The following is a 15,564-nucleotide window of genomic DNA, read 5'->3' as shown; positions in this document are numbered from 1 at the left end:
CAGGGTTTTGTGTGGTTCAGCTCATGAAATCCACAGAGCCGCCTGCCCGGGGTGCTGTCCGTCTCCCGACCCCTGGCCGTTGGGAAGTGGGAGCAATGTTTCTAGGGTGATGGGTGTTGTGGTCACCCACTTGGCTGCTTCCTTTTCACTGGCTGGAGGCATTTGGTGGCAACACCACTGTGCTAGGCAAGAATTCCTGGGAGCACCCTGCTCGGAGGAACACTGGGAAAGCCTCCAAGTACTTCAGATGGAGACACGGGAGGGAAGGGAGAGGAGAGGGGAATGAGCACTGACTACGCCAGCCTGGGCGGCTGTGCTGGGCAGTCCTAGGCACATTTGCTGATATTGTCCTCACAGCAGCTCACTAAGGTGGTGCTTCTGTTTTCCTGTTTCCAGAGTCCCCTGAGTGATGGGCCCCATGCACGGCTGGTGACCAGAGTGTTGTTGCAAGGTGTTGGTCTGGGACCGTCTGGTCTGCGGTGGCTTTGTGTGAGGATTTGGGCTGCCGACGGTTGAAGACCTTGGTATGAGGGGAGTCACGGAGAAGTGGGTGCCTGCCGCTGCCCCCTTGGGGCCCTCTGCCCAGCCCCAGGGCTGGCTGCAAGTGAGCGCCAGGGTTCAGGGCTCAGGATGCGTGGGACCACTCACCCAGGCCTGTGTGCCCCTCTGCACCCTCTGCTGGGACACAACCCAGAGGCAGCAGGGACACAAGCTTCCGACGTCCAAGAGGGCCCCGCCTGCTCTCTGCTGACAGGGAAGACAGCAACCTGGTTTGACGTTGGCCCGCCCCTTATAGCTGTGTGGCCTTGAACAAATCACTCAACCTCTACCTGCTTCCGTTTCCTCCTTGGCAGTCAAGGATAACAATAATTGTGCTAGCTAACACTTTTTGAGCTTTGCATGCCCAGGTCATGTGGTAAGGAGTTACTCCACCACTTTACATATAAGGAAGCAGAGGCTCAGAGAAGTCAGGTGCCCTGGCCAAGGTTACCCAGCCAAGCCACGCCAGAGCCGTCTGTGCTCCTTGTACTGCATTAACTGACAGCCCATCCGCAGGGTGGGTGGGAGTGCAGGGAGGAGAACAGGCTCCACGGAAAGAAGGGCAGGCTGCCTAGGGAAAGAGGGGTGGGCATGGAGGCGGATGCTCTTATTCCACCTTCCATTCTCTTTTTTTTTTTTTTTTTTGAGATGGAGTCTTGCTCTGTGGCCCAGGCTGGAATGCTGTGGCACGATCTTGGGTCACTGCAATCTCTGCCTTGCAGGTTCAAGCAATTCTCCCGCCTCAGCCTCTCGAGTAGCTGGGACTACTGGCACCCACCATCATGCCCGCCTATTTTTGTAGAGACAGCCTTTCACCATGTTGGCCAAGCTGGTCTTGAACTCCTGACCTCAAGTGATCTGCCCACCTCGGCCTCCCAAAGTGCTGGGATTACAGGTGTGAGCCACCACGCCTGGCCCTCCCTCCACTCCCATGGCCGTCGGGGTTACTGCACCAAGCTGCTCTTCCCAGACCAAACCCTTGAGGCCTTTGCGTGATTACCTGTGCACCTGAGGGCCATATCTGAGACCCACTCCTACTCCAGGAAACAGCAGTCCCCGTTCACCCGACACAGGTCCCTCTGTCCTTGTCGCTTCTGTTTCCCTCTGTTCACCCGTCCCAGCCTCCTTCTGGGGCTGCCTCTGCATCTCTCACTCCTCCCATGGTGGGCAGGGCTCCTCTGTGCCCACCAGCCCTGGAACCACTGCAATGGAAGAAAACCCCCAGCTTCCGAATTCCCTAGGCATCCAGACTTGTAGCCGTGCCCCTAAACAACTGGCTTTAATTGCTCCCAGTGGTGAGAAGTACATTCAATTCATCACTAAGCGGAGTATCATGAAACTTTATATTAGAAATGGAAACCGTAAGGATTTGGAATGTTAGTGGACTTCAACATGCAAATCTGCAAGTTGTCATGTCTTTCCTCACACAGGCTTTTAGCATTTTCAGCAAGTGAATTTTTCTCCTTGAACTTCATTTGCTCTGTCCTGCCTTTGACAGAGTTTGTTCTGTGCTTTGTAACAAAGATACAACTCCGTTTAGTGATCCAACGGCTCCTGGTTTAATTCCGGGCAGGTTTCGTTCCCCTGTACACCTTGAAGTAGTCTTAGTTTCATAGTTAAATTCCACTAAGGTCTGTGGCCTGGCACAGGTTAGCATGGACAGCTCTTCCTACCACCAGAGATGCTGTGGGCCAGCTTGGGGAACTTTCTCATGGTGGTTTTTAATATCATCCCCAGAATCATCAAAACCTTGACTTAGACCCGCTTCTGGTAAAACTGGTGACAAGTCTGAAGTCTGAACTCTTTTTTAAAAAAATGAAATCTTTTTTTTTTCTCCTTCCAGTTTATTTGTTTTTCTCTCTAGGACCAATTTACAGTCTTATCAGCCGTGCGTGAGCACCTGTTTCACCACATATACAAACCCCTCCAAGACTATAGGATATCATTAAGCTTTACATCACTGTCAGTTAGGTGGTAAACATAGTTTTGTACATACGTTGCGTTTTTGTTTCTCATGAGGTTCAATGTTTTACATGGGTAAGTTGTTAGAACATATTTCTTCAGGATGAGGCATTTGTCTCCTGGTGAGACATCTTGGTCTAATGCTGACTCTGGGGACATTTGGCTGTTGACTGTGAGAGTGGCTATCTACATGTGGAGTGGAGGGGTCCTGGCCTTGGATTGAGGAGAACAAAGTCAACTTCTCACCTCACTTGTTTCTGACTTTTGTGACCTTGGACAAGTTTAACTTTTATCTCTCCCAGTCTTAGTTTTCTTGTCTGTAAGTGAAAGCAGTGATGCCGTCTTAGTTGGCTTGGGCTCCCATAACAAAATACCGTAGATTGTGTGGTTGAAACAACAAAGTGTATTTTCTCACAGTTTTGGAGGCTGGAAGTCTCAGAGCAGGCTATGGCATGGCTGGATTCTGGTGAGGGCTCTCTTGCTGGCTTGTAGAGTGCTACCTTTTCACTGTGAGCTCACATAGCCTTTCCTCAGTATATGTGCAGAGCTCTCTCTCTCTTCCTCTTCTTTTTTCTAAATAAATTATATAATTTGGAAGACCAAGTGCAGAATCTTCCTCTTCTTAGAAGGCCACCAATCCTATCCAATTAGGAACCCATCCTAATGACCTCATTTAACCTTAATTACCTCTTATAAGTCCTGTCTAGGAATAGAGTCATATTGGGGTTTATGGCTTCAATATATGAGTTTGGGGGGATGGGGAGACAATTCAGTCCACAGTAAACACTTTCTCAAAGAGTAGTTACAATGTTTGTAAGAGACGATGTAGGTAAAAGTAGTTTCAGTTGCATGCGGCTAAACGCAGTTCACTATCCCTTCAGAGTCCTCTGCAGAAGAGGCACCTGATAAATATTATTTATTTGGCCTTAACCTAAGGTATTATTCTTTATATAGTGCCTTCCCATGGAATGATTGATATCATGTTTATCATTTTGCAGCACAGTTTATTTCTTATAGGGTCATGGCTGACAAGAAACATGGGAAAAATGACCCTCACTAATACAGTCATTAAAACCAGGAAATGTAATTTCAAATTTTTTTTCTTTTTGGGGGCCTATTAGGTTAACAATGCTTTTAAAAATACATTGTAAATACGAGTGCTATAAGACAGGAATTTCCTGGCCGGGCGCGGTGGCTCAAGCCTGTAATCCCAGCACTTTGGGAGGCCGAGATGGGCGGATCACGAGGTCGGGAGATCGAGACCATCCTGGCTAACACAGTGAAACCCCGTCTCTACTAAAAAGTACAAAAAACTAGCCGGGCGAGGTGGCGGGCGCCTGTAGTCCCAGCTACTCGGGAGGCTGAGGCAGGAGAATGGCGTGAACCCGGGAGGCGGAGCTTGCAGTGAGCTGAGATCCGGCCACTGCACTCCAGCCTGGGCGACAGAGTGAGACTCGGTCTCAGAAAAAAAAAAAAAAAAAAAAAAAAAAAAGACAGGAATTTCCATATTATGTTGGGGTTATAAACTGGCATGATCCTGAACAGCAATTTAGCAATGTGTATTTAAGAATCTTAGAAAATGTTTTTCACTTTTGATTTAGTATTTCCACTTCATGAAGTCTATCCTTAGGAAATAATATTTGAACAAAGATTTATGTACAAAGATGTGTGAGCTGCATGATCTATAATGCATAAAAATGGGAATCAATTGAAATAGTCAATGACGAATAACTATATAATTATCAATATATCCGTAAATTATACATCCATAAAAAATGTTTCTAGGTATATTTATCTAAATATATCTATATATCATATGACACCTAAATTTATTTTATATATGATACATGATGTGAGATATAGGTATATATGAATATGAATGTATGATATACATCTAAAAGGAATAGGAGATACTAGGAGTTATTTTAATTTTGTCTTTATATTTCTCGTTTCATACATTTCTATGAAGAACATTTTAATAGTTTTATATGTAGAAAAAAACGAGCTAATTTTTCTTAGCCAGGTGTTCATTGGTCCTTCTTTGATTGTTCAAAATACCTCCATTTATCTTCTTCTAGCATCACTCATTTTCATTGGTTTATTTGCAAGATGAAACAGTGTCCGGCACTGACGACTCCTGGAAAAGATATGTCTAAAAGCTGTTGTCTCCCCTTGGAAAGTTTACTTGGAGCTGGCGTACTTGGTGACGGCCTTGGTGCCCTCCGACACGGCGTGCTTGGCCAGCTCTCCGGGCAGCAGCAGGCGCAGGGCCGTCTGGATCTGCCTGGAGGTGATGGTCCACCTCGTGTTGTAATGTGCCAGGCGGAAAGCCTCTCCCGCGATGCGCTTTATGTCGACATCTTTATGTCGTTAATGAAAGAATTCATGATGCCCATGGCCTTGGAAGAGATGCCAGCGTTGGGGTGGACCTGCTTCAGCACCTTGTACGCTTACACAGAGTAGCTCTCCTTGCGGCTGCGCTTGTGCTTCTTGCCATCTTTCTTCTGCGTCTTGGTCACCGCCTTCTTGGCGCCCTTCCTCGGGACAGGAGCAGACTTGGCTGGCTCAGGCATCTTAAAACACCAGAAATGTGTCAAAAAAATGAAATCTTATTACTTTCAAATAAGGATAGCTTCAGCTAATAGCTGACAGTGGACTTCTGACCAGAAATTTTACATTAAGATCTCTTTTATATACTAATTGAATAAATATCACATATGGTTGTTGGTGCTTTACTAGCGATTTTGAACACGATTGATGAGTGTGCTTTCTTGAGCTGGTTAAACATGACTTTCTGCTGTTTTATTTTTGTTTTTGTTTTGTTTTTTGTGTTTTTTTAGATGGGGTCTTGCTCTGTTGCCCAGGCTGGGGCAGTGGCGCCATCTCAGCTCACTGCAACCTCCGCCTCCCGGATTCAAGTGATTCTCCTGCCTCAGCCTCCCAAGTAGTTGGAATTATAGGCGCACGTTGCCACACCCAGCTAATTTTTTTGTATTTTTGGTAGAGATGGGGTTTCACTGTGTTGCCCAGGCTGGTCTAGAACCCCTGAGTTCAGGCAGTCCACCCATCTTGACCTCCCAAAGTGCTGGGATTACAGGCGTGAACCACCATGCCCAGCCTGCTGTTTTACTTTTAATAACACTTTTTATCTTTTAGCAAGCCCCTTAATTCACCTTTAGTCAAAAAACCTCCTGTCAAACCCTTATTGCCACACTGGAATCTTCCAGAAAAAAGTGTCCTTGGGAGAAGAAGAGGGGTACCTATAAAAGTCAGAGGGAGTGAAGCATGGTGATAATGATGGTGGTGGTGGTGGTGATAGTGGTGATGGTGGTGGTGGTGGAGATGATGATAGTGATGTTGATGGTGGTGGAGGTGGTAGTGATGATGGTCGTGGTGGTCCTGATGGTGGTGGTGATAGTGGTGGTGGTGATAGTGATGGTGGTGGTGATGGTGATGGTGGTGGTGGTGGTCTTGATGGTGGTGGTGATGGTGGTGGCAGTGGTGATGGTGATGGTGGTGGGGATGATGATGATGGTGATGGTGGTGATGTGGTGGTGATGATGGTTGTGGTGGTAGTAATGGTGGTGCTGGTGGTGGTGATCATCATGATGGTAGTGGTGTGGTCATGGTAGTGGAGATGATGATTATGGTGATGGTGATAGGGATAATGATGGTGTTGCTGATGGTTGTGGTGGTAGTGGTGATGGTGCTGGTGGTGGTGGTGGTGGTAGTGGTGGTGATGGTGATGATGGTTATGATGGTAGCAGTGGTGATGGGGTGGTGGATATGATGATGATGGTGCTGGTGCTGGTGGTGGTGATAGTGGTAGTGGTAGTAGCAGTGGTGGTAGTGGTGGTGGTGGTGGTGGAAATAATGATAGTGCTGGTGATGGTGGTGTTGGTAGCAGTGGTGGTGGTGGTGATGGTGGTGGTGATGATGATGGTGGTAGTGGTGGTGATGGTGATAGTGGCAGTGGTGGAAGTGGTGGTGATGGTGATGATGGTGATAGTGGTCATGGTGGTGATGGTGATGGTGGTGGCGGCGATGATGGTGATGGTGGTGGTGATGGTGATGATGGTGGTGGTGATAGTGGTGGTGGTGATGGTGATGATAGTGGTGATGGTGATGGTGGTGGTGGTGGAAGTGGTGATGATGGTGGTGGTGATGGTGATGGTGGTGATGGTGGTGGAAGTGGTGATGATGGTGGTGGTGATGGTGATGGTGGTGATGGTGGTGGAAGTGGTGATGATGGTGATAGTGGTGGTATTGGTAGCAGTGGTGATGGTGCTGATGATGGTGTTGCCGGTGATGGTGGTAGTGGTGGTGATGGTGGTGGTGGTGGTGGTGATGATGGTGGTGGTGATGGTGATGGTGGTGATGGTGGTGGAAGTAGTGATGATGGTGATAGTGGTGGTATTGGTAGCAGTGGTGATGGTGCTGATGATGGTGTTGATGATGGTGGTAGTGGTGGTGATGGTGGTGGTGGTGGTGGTGATGGTGGTGGTGGTGATGGTGATGGTGGAGATGGTGGTGGAAGTGGTGATGATGGTGATAGTGGTGGTGTTGGTAGCAGTGGTGATGGTGGTGATGATGGTGATGGTGGTAGTGGTGGTGGTGGTGATGGTGATGGTGGTGATGGTGATGGTGGTAGTGGTGGTGGTGATGGTGATGGTGGTGGTGATGGTGATGGTGGTGGTGATGATGGTGATGGTCGTAGTGGTGGTGATGGTGATGGTGGTGGTGATGGTGGTGGTGGTGATGGTGATGGTGGTGGTGGTGGTGATGATGGTGGTGGTGGTGATGATGATGGTGGTGCTGGTGGAAATGATGGTGCTGGTGCTGGTGGTGGTGATAGTAGCAGTGGTGGTAGTGGTGGTGGTGGTGGAAATAATGATGATAGTGCTGGTGATGGTGGTGTTAGTGGTGGTGGTGGTGGGGATGATGCTGGTGGTGGTGATGATGGTAGTGGTGGTAGTTTGTTATAAGCAGGGGCATATGTAGCTGGTTCTTCATCCTTCACCTCTTCCCTTCCCACTTTTGCAGTTACATGATATCTGAGGAGGCAGCAATCATCCTGAAATCTTGAGGTAGCAAGGACAATACTAAAAAATGATTTGCTAAAGGAGGCCAAGTGCGGTGATGACAACCTGGTCCCTAGATGCCACAGATGAATGGTTGAGCCAATGCCAACAGAAGCCCACCTCTAAACTGGTAGGTTTTGGAGAAAAATAATCTCTGCTTGTTTTAGACACTGTTGGTCAGTAGGTTTTCTGTTACTTGCAGTCAAACACGATACTGATAGGGGCATCCTCTTGGGATGTGAGCAATGCCTGATTATCATCACACATACCCATGGATGTTTGCTGAGCTCCTGCTCCTCTCTTTTTTCACAGCACTCTGTTCTTCTATAATTTGCATTTCTTTACTTATGTAGTTCATAGTTTTAGACACTTCATAGTACTTATCAGATAATCTCATTATGTGAAGTATTTGAAGGCTTAATTCTCTATTTGTTGTTTCTTTTGACTCCTCTCCTTATGGCTCACTTCCTCAACAGCTTTCTAATTTTGACCAGTGAGCTCATCTGCACTGGGGCTTTATCTGTAGGACTTCCTTGTGGCCTGGATTAAGAGGATGACTATTACTTCTGCCAGGCATCCAGGGGGTGTTACCAACCCAGGAATATTTCTCATGTTAATTTGTTTTGCAGTACCTGGGCCATGAGGTACAATACATTGGACCCCAAACCCTGAACTCTAAATGATGTGGACATTGTTTGCAGAGTTTACAGTTTCTCAGGAATCATTTTTCTTTTTTTTCAGTGCTCGAGCTAAAACGGACAAGCTTCTTTCTTCTCTCTCTTTGTTAGGGTGCAATCTGCTCTTTTACCAAATATGGAGCTTCTTGTGGGTGTCACCTTCTGCAGGGATCTCAGACACAGCTCCCCATCCTGATCCGGCCTATGAGACTTCTTCTCCTATATTTGTATGGCTATAAACCCAAGCCCCAGGGTACATAAATGGACTCCCATCTTCTTTCCACCTCCACCAGGTATCTGAAATGGTCACACCTATTTAGTTTACTGGTTTCCATGTTTCTTTCTGTTTTTGGCCCCTGATACCCTAATTTCTTTTTGAACTCAGTTTTGCGTTTAAGAAGGCATTTATTATATTTTGTCTAGCACTTATCAGAATCACAAGTCAGGCAGATTCGGCACAAAGAGGTAGATTTAAGGATGTTCTTTGCATCACTACATCACTATTGATAATAGCCCTGCACCCCTCCCCTGAGGGCAACAATCTGGATATCCCCTGGGAGACAGTGAAGGGTTAGCTCCCGAGTGCTGGGCTAGCCCTGATTTTGTCATCAACTTATCACCAGCACTAGCTCAGTGTGTGGCATGTAGTAAATGCTCAGTACTTTTGTGGTTGGATTTTGAACTAGGAATTAGTAATTTAATTGCTGCACATTCATATGTGCCTTACTAAGCTGCATTAAAATCATTTTGTAGGAAAACATTTAATAAAGTAGGAAAATGTTCTTGACATATTTTTAGTTAAAAGAAAAAAATAATAAGAAAGGCAAACGTAGGTTGCCTGACAGCTATGTGCAGTACAAGTTCTACTTGGAAAAATAAAATGGTGCAAGAAAAATATATGAGAAGAATACATACCAAAATATTAAAAGAGGTTATCTTTGGAGTGGGATTACAGATCATTTTTGTTATTTTCTTTATACTTTTATATGTTTTCTGATTTTTCATGGACAATATGCATGACTTTTATAATATCATTTGTTTTAAAGAAGGCAGATAGGGCAATTGCCATGAAAGAGAGACTGCTGCAACCAAGTCACCTCCAGAGCTGACTGCTCCTCAGAAGACCTGGCCTCACCTTTGCCCTCCACACAGTTACTTCTACTGGGGAAGTCCCAACACCTTCCCTTACCACTGGCCTAGGCATTGGGGCTTCTGCAGGAAACATTTTAAAAAAGAAACAACAGCAAGGACAACATTCATAATAATAGTTACATAGAAGAAGAACAGCATTAATGATCATAGTTAACACATACAAAGTATACTAGGTGTCGGGCACATATGTAATCATTTATATGTATTTATTCAGTTAATCCTCATGACATATTATCCTATTTTATAGATGAGAAGAGTGAGGCAAATACATATTGTAGCATATGTATATAGAAAGTACACTGTTCTCAAATATGTTACTGTATCAGTCAGGATAGGCTAGAATTTGCTGCTGTAACAAGCATCTTCAACTCTCTGCAACTAGAAGCAACGTATTTCTCCCTTATACCAATGCCCATTGTAGATCAGCTGGGGGCTGACCTTCCTGACTGAGGGAAAACCCAGGCTCTATCTGTTTGTCTCTGCTTTTGCGAAGGCAAGGCAAAAGAGACTATGAAACTATTATGAACTGGCTCTTATGATTTTCTCCAGGAAGTAGCATAAGTCACTTCCACTAACTGGCAAAAGTGAGTCACATGACCATACCTACTCCAAGAGGCCCAGGGCATGGCCTCTTACCACGTGTCGGCAAAGGAGACCTGGACTATTTGGAAAACAGCACAGATGACTACTATAGATATCTAAATTGACCCTCATAAAATCTTATCCTGTTTTAGTTTAGAATGGTTGGTTAGAATGGTTGGTTAGTGGACTCTCCAGAGATCCAGCCAGAAAAGAGGGTGGAGTGTGGCACCAGTGCCTGGGTTCCAAGGCCTTAGGATGGCTGCTGTTTTAGTGTAGGAGTCATCATGAGACAGCCCCTAACATCTTGTTCCTTCATTCCTTTCACTGTATTTTATTCATTCCAAGAAAAAGGTTCTTACTGGTCTTATCACAGAAGCAACACTTCCCTGAGTAAAGGAGCAGTGATGTTTCACAGCTCAAAGGGGGATGAAAGGGCTTAGCGATGTGATAAGCCAAACCATGGTTCAGCTCCATTCTCTAGCTGTGTGACCTGGGCAAACACTGAACACTCAGAGCCTCACTTTCCTTATCTGTAAAATGGGCCGTGGTGCCCACCTCCACTTCTAAGGGTTCTTATGAGGATAAAATTAGAGTAGATTACAAGTGCTTGACGCGAGTGGTCACTCACCAGTATGTTTCTTTTCTAACTCAAGTTATTTGACAATGTAACCCTCAGTTTTCTCATTTATATAATGGAGATTTTTTGTTTGTTTGTTTTGTTTTGTTTTGTTTTGTTCTGTTTTGTTTTTGAGACTGAGTCTCCTTCTGTTGCTCAGGCTGGAGTGCACTGGTGCGATCTTGGCTCACTGCAGTCTCCGCCTCCTGGGTTCAAGCGATTCTCCTGTCTCAGCCTCCCCAGTAGCTGGGATTACAAGCATGCGCCACCCCTCCTGGCTAAGTTTCGTGTTTTTAGTAGAGGCGGGGTTTCACCATGTTGGCCAGGATGGTCTCGAACTTCCTGACCTCAAGAGATCCGGCCACTTCGGGCTCCCAAAGACCTGGGATTACAGGTGTGAGCCACCATGCCCAGCCTTATAATGAAATTCTTAATGGTGGCTACACTTCTCTCAGGCCAGTTGTATGAAGTGACGTAGGTGTGAACATTTTTAAAAGCTAAAAGCACTTTAGAAAATGCAAATTAAAGGCCAGGCATGGTGGCTCACGCCAGTAATCCTAGCACTTTGGAAAGCCGAGGCGGGCGGATCATGAAGTCAAGAGATCGAGACCATCCTGGCCAACATGGTGAAACCCCGTCTCTGCTAAAAATATAAAAATTAGCTGGGTGTGGTGGCATGCGCCTGTAGTCCCAGCTACTTGGGAGGCTGAGACAGGAGAATCAGTTGAACCCGGGAGCGGGAGGTTGCAGTGAGCCGAGATTGTGCCACTGTACTCCATGCACTCCAGCCTGGCAACAGAGTGAGACTCCCATCTCAAAAAAAAAAAAAAGAGAAGAAAATGCAAATTAAAAAAAAGTGCTCATGATAAATGTAAACATGCTGAACTTTTAGAAGGTGTATCTTAATCAATGGACTACTGTTTTTAAAACAGGGAGTCACATTTGGCTGGTATTTTCACCTCAAGTACAAAATCCAGGCTGGGGGCCATCCCCCATGCAGTGAAGGTGAGGGGCTCTTCTACCTGACCTGCCCTCATTGTTCACGCTGTGGTGGGCGGGGCCGGCTTTCAGGATCACCATCCAGTTGCAGCTCTGACTTCCAGATTCTGTGGCTGAGCAGCGGGTCCCCGTGGAGGGTGCACAGGAAGGCGCCACCTGCCCAGGACGCTCTGCCACCCGAGCGCAGGAGGGAAGGGAAAGGCAGAGGGGCCATTGGGAAGGGGTGGGTGGTGTGGCCGGTGGCTCTGTCTTACTTTTCTCTTCCTGGAAAGGAACCTGTGGGGCAGCGAGGGTCCCCAGCCCTGGCCCTGAGGCCACTCTGTGGGTCCTGCAGGCCGCGAGGTGGCCTCTTTTTACCCAGGGACTCGCGCGGGGATCATCGTCTCCCGGGGGCGCGCACATAGGACGGACCCTGCCCCAGACCCCTTGCCTTCCTCCACAGGGGAATGGGAGACAGGGCTGGGAGTGCTGGGGGCGGGGGGGGGGGTCTGCACAATGGCTTGGCGGCCCCCTCTGGCGGGGACAGTGAAGGCTTGGGGGCCTTCGAGACAGGTGCCCACGTTGCCCAAACCACGTGTTGGTGCCACGTGGCCGTGAAGGTTTTAAAATTGGGTTTGGGGATGTGAGGTGGGCAGGAGGGGTGAGATGGGGCTTGGGCGTCTGGCCTTTCCCCGGGGGGGGCGGGGCTCCTGAGGAGGAGGCTTAACCGGTTGTTGGGGTGGCCCATGGGGAGGAAGCGCCCAGGCCCAGGAACAGCCTGGGAGGCCCCAGGGGCAGGGGCAGGTGGGCTGGGAGAAGGTCGTCCGTCGTGGTGCAGACAGGAAAGGGCTGGAAAGGTGAGGACCCGCCCTGTGCAGGGCGTGGGGCCCCGCTCCTGCCGTGTCCCTGCTTCTCCGAGTCCTGCAGACCCTGGGCCAGGTGGGAATCAGCCTGCTCGTGGCGCTTGGGCGGGGGGCTCCTCCGTGAGAAGCCGGCCCCTGAGGTGCCAGGAGGACCGGGCCGCCCGCTTGGCACCCACCCATCCATTTGTTCTAATGAGAGAAGGAAAGAACGGGTGGACTCTACAGGGCTGCGCCAAGGCGGTCTCCCCTGCGAGGCTGCGGAGCGGTTGGGGTCTGTGCGCTGAGCCCCGTGAGGGTCTCGTCTAGATGAAGGCCTTCTCCCCTGCGCTCCCGTCCCCCAGCAGCCAGGAGGGCGAGGTCCTCACGGCCCAGCCCTGTCCCTCCCTTCCCCGGGAGCGCATCGCCCCATGGGCAGAGAGGGCCGACGGAGGGCAGAGGCAGGCTTGCCCCGGGGGCGGGTCAGGGAGGTCTCTCTGAGGAACTGAGCTGTCTGTCAGGCAAGCCCAGAATGACCAGGACCAGCAGCAGAGAGCAGCCTTGGAAGACCCCCGCCCCGCCCCCGCCCCACACCAGGCCAGGGAGCGGCTGGAGCAAAGGTCCTGGGGCACAGATAAATGTGGGCTGCCCATGTGGAGCCCCTGAGCAGAGGGAAGCAGCTGGGGGCGGGGGGTGGGTGCCAGGGCTCGGATCCGGGAACAGGCCTTCCAGGCGGTGGAGAGGGGTTTGGCTTTATCCCAAGCCTGAGAGGAAGCCACAGCGCGGGGCTAAGCAGAGGGAGGACTCCTGTACTGTCCTCTCCTGTTTTTCCCCTCTGGAAACTGGGTGGGGTGGAGAGGACAGCCGTGTGGTTCGTCCTCCAGGCAGGAGTGGGCCTGGTGGATGAGGGCAGACGTGGTGGGTGAGGAGGGCAGGGCTGGTGGTTGCTGCGGCTCAGTGGGGCCTCCTGGAGGGTGAGGCTCCTGTGGACTGGACACACACAGGCGGCCACCAGGGCGCCTCAGCTGGGCTGTCACCTCTCCGCCTGCCCCAAGCCAGGCGCTGTGTGGGGCACTGGGCCACAAGCCCTGCCTATGTCAGCCCATGGGGGAAAGTCGTGCACTTTTAGGACCATCAGCGAGGCCAGAGTCGAAGCCAGAAAAGAAGGCACAGACTCCAGCCGGTGGGGCCCACTCCCTGGCATCGCCCTGCCACGGAGCTGCTGCCTCTCTGCTTGGTATTTTCAGTGACTCCTCGCCATAACCTTGTGTCACACATAAAGTGACTAAAGTTAAAGGACTAACAGAATTTTCTAGAGACCCAGCTAACAAATGACAAAGCAGGGTTGGCCAAGCAGGGGTTGGAATCCACAGAAGAATCACATGCCTGCTCCCAGCACCCCTTGAGGCACAGAGCCCCAGAGGCAGGCCTGCTGCACAGCCAGGCATCTCCCACACGCACCGGGGGGCCCGTTCCACATATGCACATGTACCCAAATGCGCACACACATGCGCACGCACACACCCGCTCACCCCGACCCTGCTGTACTCATCCACTCAGGTGCGCATCCACTCAGGCGCACATCCGCAGTTCCCCTGCGTCTGTCTGATCCTGCATCACAGGGCTGTGTTTTCTGAGCACACATCTGCACTCCCAGCCACAACCCCAGCCACAGGTATTTGCCAGGAAGCTGGACGTGCTCTTCTCTGCAGTCTTCCTTTCTCCGCTCCTCGTTGCCTGCCTTGGCTGCCGCAGGGAGAGAGGATTTGCAGTGCGGAGGTAAAGAGATTTTTCCCAATTCGACCCATGTCCAAACCATTGTCTGCAGATGCAGCCTCACGGCCACCACATTTTTCACAGATGGTGGCTTGCCAAGAAAAAGAGCCTCCTCTGCCAGTCACCAAGGGGGAGAAGAAATTGCAGGGAAGCTGCACAGTGCAGTGGGCCTGGCTCCTGCAGGCCTTCTGTGAGGGCTCCTGCCAGGGCGGCCTTAGGAAGGCAGGGACTGGGAGGCGGGCTGGCCTCCTGCCCAGGATGGGCACAGCCCCCTCTTCATGCTCCCGGGTTCTCCCGATCCTGGCCCAGCTGGGGAGATGTGCTCCTTCAGGCCATCTGCATCTTGTTCTTTCTTTTCTTTTTTTCTTAAAATAATGGTTTTGGTTTTGTGAACAGGCAGGATGTTCATATGGCTCCAAAGCTAAAAGCTGCCGGAAGGCCCCAGGGAAGGGTTTCTCCTGCCCCGCACCTCCACCTGGCCTTCCTCCCCGCTACGGCCAATATCACACAGTTTTTGCGTGTCCTTTTAGAGAGACTTTCTGCACATTCAAGCAAACATGTGCATAAATATCTCTTTCCCTCCAATTTTGTAGAAAAGATGACACATAGCACATGCTTGTTTCACGTTGCTTTTTTCACTCGATGTTGTGACAGTGGGATCCACTCTAGGCCAGGATATAAGGAGGTTCCTTAGGAATTTGAGAGGCATAGTTCACGGTGTGGAGGAGTCATAATTTGTCTAACTTGTAATGCATCCAGTTGTTCAAAACTCCTTTGGGCAGCACCCACTGCGTGCCCAGCTCTGTGCCCAGGTCCTGGGGGCTGCCGTTGGTTGTAATGTTTCATGGAAAGAACTGGGCTTGCTGCTGTGCAGCAGCTCAGATGACACTGGGCCAAAGACCCCAAATTTGTGCCGGTGAGGTCCAGCTGGACACAGGCAAAATGGTAACTAACAGCAGCTTAGATCAGGGGCACGTTTCTTACCCACTCATGCAGGAGTGACTGTTGCAGTTATGCTGAGGGAGAGTTATTATAGGATGTTTATAGTTTTAACACATTACATTGTTTCCCTTTTATTTTTAAAGTTTTTTCGGGTACAGAGTAAGTATTTATGGGTTACATGAGATATTTTGATACAGGCGTGCAATGCATAATAATTATATCAGGGTAAATGGGATATCCATCACCTCAAGTATTTATTATTTTTTTGTGTTGCAAACAATCCAATTATACTCTTTTAGTTATTTTGAAATGTACAATTAATTATTGTTGACTGTAGTCACTCTAGTGTGCCATCAAATACTCAATATTATTCACTCTTTCTAACCATATTTTTATACCCTTTAACCATTCTCACTCCG

At 49.1% G+C, this 15,564-nt stretch overlaps 1 pseudogene; it reads right to left on the bottom strand.

Annotated features, from left to right (window-relative positions):
- Positions 1-4,591: 4,591 nt before the first annotated feature.
- Positions 4,592-5,075, bottom strand: LOC715529 (histone H2B type 1-C/E/F/G/I-like; annotated as a pseudogene).
- Positions 5,076-15,564: the final 10,489 nt, after the last annotated feature.

The sequence above is a fragment of the Macaca mulatta genome, chromosome 12 (assembly GCF_049350105.2).
Source record: "Macaca mulatta isolate MMU2019108-1 chromosome 12, T2T-MMU8v2.0, whole genome shotgun sequence".
Classification (NCBI taxonomy): domain Eukaryota; kingdom Metazoa; phylum Chordata; class Mammalia; order Primates; family Cercopithecidae; genus Macaca; species Macaca mulatta.
The sequence above is the reverse complement of the archived record's forward strand: the minus strand, read 5'-3'. Positions and strand labels throughout refer to the sequence as shown.